Consider the following 5,916-nt stretch of genomic DNA (forward strand, 5'->3'; position numbering starts at 1 on the left):
TCAACATCATTTTTTTGTAGTTGTTTGAATATGCTTGGCCCAGGAAGTAGTACTATTAGGAGATGTGGCCTTGTTGGAGTAGGTGTGACCCTCATGGAAGAAGTGTGTCACTGTGGGGGTACACTTTGAGACCCTCCTCTTAGCTGCCTAGAAACTATCTTATCCTAAAGCCTTCAGATTAAAAGGTATAACTCTCAGCTCCTCAGCACCTGCCTGGATAACACCTTGATAATAATAGACTGAACCTCTGAATCTGTAAGCCAATTAAATGTTGTCCTTATAAGAGTTGACTTGGTCATGGTGCCTGCTCACAGTAGTAAGACCCTAAGACAGTTTCTTTACTACTTTCTGTTGGGTTGATCCACTTTGCTTGGTTTTTTTTTTTTGTTTGTTTGTTTTTTTTTTTTTTTTTTTTTTTTTTTTAACTTCTTCTTCTTCTTCTTCTTCACTGAAATTACAGGTCAGAATGAAATGGAAAGACTTTAGAGAAATTGAAGTATTAAACTTCCATGGTACTTCCCCAAGGTGGGAAAAGTCTGGCCTTCAAGTTCTCTTTTTTTCATGACAGGCATAGTACTTCCAGGATCTTCTTCAAGGGTCCCTCCTGGGTCCCTGGAATCCACCTCTCAGAGAGCTCAGTTTCCTGTGCAGCTTCTGTACTTTCAAAGAAGGCAGCCAGCCCCCATGCTCATGGGCTCCAGGTCATTCTTCATCTGCCCCAAGTCAGAGACAGAGACACTCAATGGTGACCATTCAGCCTGACCATCAAATGACTCAAAGGTCAACCGGAAAGAACCCATTGTTGTTTCGGTGTTATCTTTGTTCTTTTTAATAAACAATGTAATTATCAGTTCTTTGAGAATTTAAGGCAATGGTGTATCAGTGCATTTCAATTATATTCTTCTTCTTCTAAAAAGACCTATTTTATTTTATTTTATTTTATTTTATATGTACCATGTTTGTGTTCATGTGAGTACAGTGACCAGAAGAGGGCAGCAGATCCCCAGAAAATGGAGTGAGCTACCATGTGGGTGCTGGGAACCAAACTCCAGTCCTCTGAAAGAGCAGCAAGTGCTCTTAACTACTGAGTCATCTTTGCAGCCTTCTCTCTCTCTTTGTTCTAAACCCCCTTTCTGTCCTTTGCATTCAACTGTCCGTTTTGAAGTTATTTTTATTGCATTCTTGCCAGCATTTTAGTGTGGAGGTTCCAGTCTGCTACACTCAAACAAGCAATGGGAATTAACTAATGGGTCTTTTAAAAATTGTCTGCAACATCTGAGTGTATCTCTCTACCTCTGCCCTTTCAGTTTTGTCTGGGTTCCTAGGTTTCCTGCTGGTGGACAGGTAGATTTTCTATACTGATAACTTATTTTGAAGCTCCGATGTTCTGATCTCTTCTAGAAACCTCTTCCCTCAGGTGGAGACAGACTAGACTCTTCCTACACACATACTCCTGGATCCCACAGTCTGTAACGCTCAAGCATCCAGAGAGGAAATCTGGGTGCTATTTCCGGTTTAGGTCCTGGGCATGCTGTTCCAGTTTTCTGAAATGATGTGACATCTCAGCCTTCCCAGCTGGGCACACCCCTGGCTGTGATGGAAACATCTGCAGCTGGAAACCCTGGGCACGCTCAGACCTTCCAGGAGTTGGCTTTCCAAATACATCCTAGGGCCTTGCTTCCTGCCACTTGTATTTGGCTGGACAGCTTGCTCTAGCCACACATTCCCTGAGCGGCTGTCTGAATTAACATCTGATCTTTGCCAGCACTAGCGCAGCTGTGGGCTCTGGCACTGCTGCTCGTGAGTAAATTCCTTCGTAAGCCCCACAGAGCTGCCTTGATTTCTCCTTTGGGTGTGATTATCTGAGAGCAAGGCCAGCTCCATAGGAAACTGCAGCCACCCTAGGCCCCACAGGCAGAGAGTACACCAATCCTCTTCTTGGACTGATGCTCTGGTGCTGCTCTATTGAAATCTCAAACAGCTCATAGATAAGATCGTGGTTTAACCCAGGCTTCTGAACACAAACAGCCTCCTGTAAGGAGAAACAGGGAGCAACACTGGCCCTTGAGAAAGTAGGTGAGGCTTCTAAATCCAGCTTCTTGGGAGTCCGGATCAAGACGCACCATAAGTAGTTGTTTCAGAATATCTTTTCAGATGTAGAACTGTATCCTGTAGAATTTATTCTTCCAGGAAGTTTCCTGTACAGCTAGATGGAGGTTGAGCTTCCAGAGAGCAAAGTTCTTCTCTAAAAGGGTGGTCATGTTAATGATCTACAACTGCCTACAGGACTACTGAAGTTTGAGCTGTGGCTTATAGGACTTCAGAGCCTGAACTTTTATATTTTAATTACATTCATTTATCTTATTATTGGTTTTGGAGGTTTTAGTTTTAGTTTTGCCATGGGAGGTATATGCATGTGAGTGTAATTGCTTATAGGTGTCAAAAGAGGGCATCTGATTCTCCTGGAGCTGAGCTCCAGGCAGTCTGATGTGGATGCTGGGAACTGTCCTCTGCATGGGCAGCAAGCAGTCTTAACTCTGGCTACAAGTTTGTGTTGATGTAAATACCTCCTTGGAGCTAGTCATCCATTGATGGACAGTGTAACTCTGACCTGTCAGGTTCTAACCTCTCCTTTGATTTCACGGTAAGACTTAGACATCGTCCCGAAGGATTTCTTAAATTCAAATTTATTAATAACGAAAATGGAGGGTACAATTCTGGGTGTCCTTTCTTAAGTGTAGAAAAGACCCTTTCTGCCCATAACAGGTAGGTCATGTAACTCACTGCTGAAGCCCGTGAGGAGGCAGATGAGCAGATGAAAGACTGCCCCACCCAAATCCAAGAGGAAGGGAAAAGCAACACAAAGCAGACACAAGAAGGCCAGAGGCCGGATTCTTGGCTGACAGGTGAGCATGAGCCAATTGTCACCACAGAGCTCACATGACTGGGTGTTGCACAGGTGGCCCAGTGAGTCCTGAGCCTGATGACAGACCCAGAGAACACGGAGGTACATCAGAGGGCTCTGGACATAAGCAAGAGTTTGCTGAATGGGAACATTCGGATGACCAGGACCATGGATTTCAGAGGTAATTTCCTCAGAAGTCTAGACTGGGAAAATAACACTTCAGTGAACACCAATTCAGAGAGTAGAAAACCTTGTCATAGGATCACCGACCAATGAGGATCCAGGTAATACCACCCACACTGACACATTCCTTCTTCCAAGCCCAGTACACACAGAAGCCAGCTTGGAAGAGAACAAGGGATGGAGATAAAATATAAGCTATCAACAGTCACTTGAAGGAGTCATGTGAATCACTCGGATGGACTAAGTTTGACTGAATTGAAAACTTGGAGCTCCCTTCCCCAGCTCCCCACAGATGAGCAGTGGTGTTGTGGAAACATGAAGATTCCCCTGGGGATCTGAACACAGGCGTGTAGTGGGGTCTTTGTAACTTCGGCTGAACTGGGATGACTCGGCTGAGGAAGATAACTGCTCAGCTGATTCTAAGGACCATCGTAACAGATCTGGCCACTTGATCCCATAGATGCCTTCTCTCTGTGGATACTCGAAGCCTGGCAGGAAAGGACATTTTAAGCACCCCCGTAAGGGGCTTTGCTTTTGTCATCAATCTGGATGAGGACAAGGTTTTGAGATCGATAGGCAAGGAGTTATTTGGTAGGCTAAGGTCTCAGTCCCTCATGCTTGTGAATCATATCCGGAATAAGTAGGCAAGACACACTTGGACAAAATCCTAATACAGATAAGCATCTCGGTCTAGCATCCTATCGGCCTCTTGCTTGTACAATCCTCTGTGGGTTACACCACCACCTGCAGGCCAGCCCTAAAAAGTACATGTCCAAGAAAATGGCGGTGTTCCTGGACAAAGCTGCCCAGACCAAATAGCCACATTGTTCTTTGCTTATGCTTTGTTCAGAGTCCTGGGGTCAGGCCCACACGGCTCATTATCATATGGCTCACCTCCTAGAGTTTAGTAGGCAATTCTTCACACATCCCTTCCCCTTGGCTTGCTCAGTAGAAAAAGGGTTTTCTTGGTTGTCAGGTACAAATGCAACCTTCTAACCAGCCTTGTGGGATTCCTGCAGTCTTCCATGATCTACCCTACACAGCCCAGTCCCCTTGACTGTCTCCAGCCAGTGAGATGAAAACATTTTGTCCCAAGGGGACAGGCCTGATGACTTTACCCGTGGATTTTCTTCTCTAGGAATCTGCCTTTGGGACATGTTTACTTCCCCACCCTTTGGAGAACAAGATCCTTCCTCTACCAAGCTGGTGTGGTTAATTAGATGCAGAAATTCAGACCAATAAGCTTCCTGGAGCACTTTGGGTTTAGCATTTCCTATGCAATCAGATGCTGCAGAATCCTGAGTGGAGGCTAAGGCACTGCTTTTGGCAACCAACTGCTGGGAATATTGAGGAGGAGATTCCATCCTATCCTGGTCTTCACAAAGAGGACACTGGGCCAGGAGGGTCTCCCATACCTGGGCTTGCATGCCCTATAGGTTTAAGTACATGAGCTGAGCTACAGGATAAATAAAGCCAGTCACTGCCGTGGAGAAAACTGGGACAGTTTGGGGGAGAAAAACCAAACTCTGTTTTGAAAATGTTTGATTTGAAATGCTTATTGGTTTACCTGATGAAAACATTAAGTAGAAAGATTTGCTAAGTCTACAGCTTGGGGCAAAATGTCAGGACAGGAGATTATAGACCCTGAAGGCTAAGAGGCATTAAAGCCGTGAGATAAGATCTCCCACAAAGTGAGCGTGTATACCTAAAGAACAGGAGTTTAAACGACTCGAAAACCGGGATAAAAGAAAGGAGGCAGCAGAATTCTAAGAAGCCAATGAGATACAGCAAAGCTGAACCCAGGTGCGGTCACCAAGAAGCCAATAAGTAGCTGGAGTGGGTGGATGGAGAGAACATACTTAAGATGAAATGAAATGGGTGGATGAAGAGACAGGTGGACACACAGATGATGGAGGATGGATGGATAAGACAGAGATGCGCTTTCTGGACCTGGCCAAGCAGGAGGCGCCATCATGGGTGTTGACATTCGCCACAAGGACCAAAAGGTTCGGTGCAAGGAGCCCAAGAGCCCGGACATCTACCTGCAGCTGTTAGTCAAGCTGTACAGGTTTCTGGCCAGATGGACTAACTCCACCTTCAATCAGATTGTGCCGAAAAGGTTATTTATGAACCGGCCACCTCTGTTCCTGGCCCGAATGATCTGAAAGATGAAGCTTCCTGGCCGGGAGAACAAAATCACTATGGTTGTAGGGACAGTCACAGATGATGTGCGGGTTCTGGAAGTGCCCAAGCTGAAGATGTGGGTGAGCGGCCGACCCGAAGTCACATCCTCAAGGCTGGGGGTAAGATTCTTACCTTTGGCCACTGGCCCCGGAGTCTCCCAAGGGGCGAGGAGCATCCTGTCTGGTCCTCGGAAGGGCCGAGAGGTGTACCAACGGGTTAGCAAGGCCCAGGAGCTCCACCCAGCCACACCAAACCCTACGTCTGTTCCAAGGGCCGGAATTTCAAGTGTGCCAGAGGCCAAAGGGCCAGCCGAGCCTACAGAAACTAACCCTGGATCTTACTGTTAATAAAAAAGCTTTGGATGTTGGGAAAAAAAGAAAGAGAGAGAGAGAGAGAGACACAGAGAGAGAGACAGAGATGCTGGGTAAGCATCTGGTAGGTAGCTGGTTAGTTGAGTGACGTGGAGGGAACGGGAGACACTAGAAAGAATGAGTCCGGGAAGTCTTTCCATAGCCAGAGGGGATCCAGGACATAAGTGGCAAAGTCCAAGAGGTCCTGGCATCCAGGGTGGAAAGGGAAATATTAGTAAATTGATGACTGGGAACATTACAGTTGTCTTCTGGTTGCTTCTTCTTCCATAATAA

At 46.0% G+C, this 5,916-nt stretch overlaps 1 pseudogene across 1 annotated transcript; it reads left to right on the forward strand.

Annotated features, from left to right (window-relative positions):
• The first annotated feature begins 5,061 nt into the window (after positions 1 to 5,061).
• On the forward strand, positions 5,062 to 5,600 carry LOC308434513 (large ribosomal subunit protein eL18-like; annotated as a pseudogene). Its single transcript has one exon. The product of its transcript is annotated as a large ribosomal subunit protein eL18-like (transcript).
• Positions 5,601 to 5,916: the final 316 nt, after the last annotated feature.

The sequence above is a fragment of the Micromys minutus genome (assembly GCF_963924665.1).
Source record: "Micromys minutus genome assembly, chromosome: 21".
Taxonomy (NCBI): domain Eukaryota; kingdom Metazoa; phylum Chordata; class Mammalia; order Rodentia; family Muridae; genus Micromys; species Micromys minutus.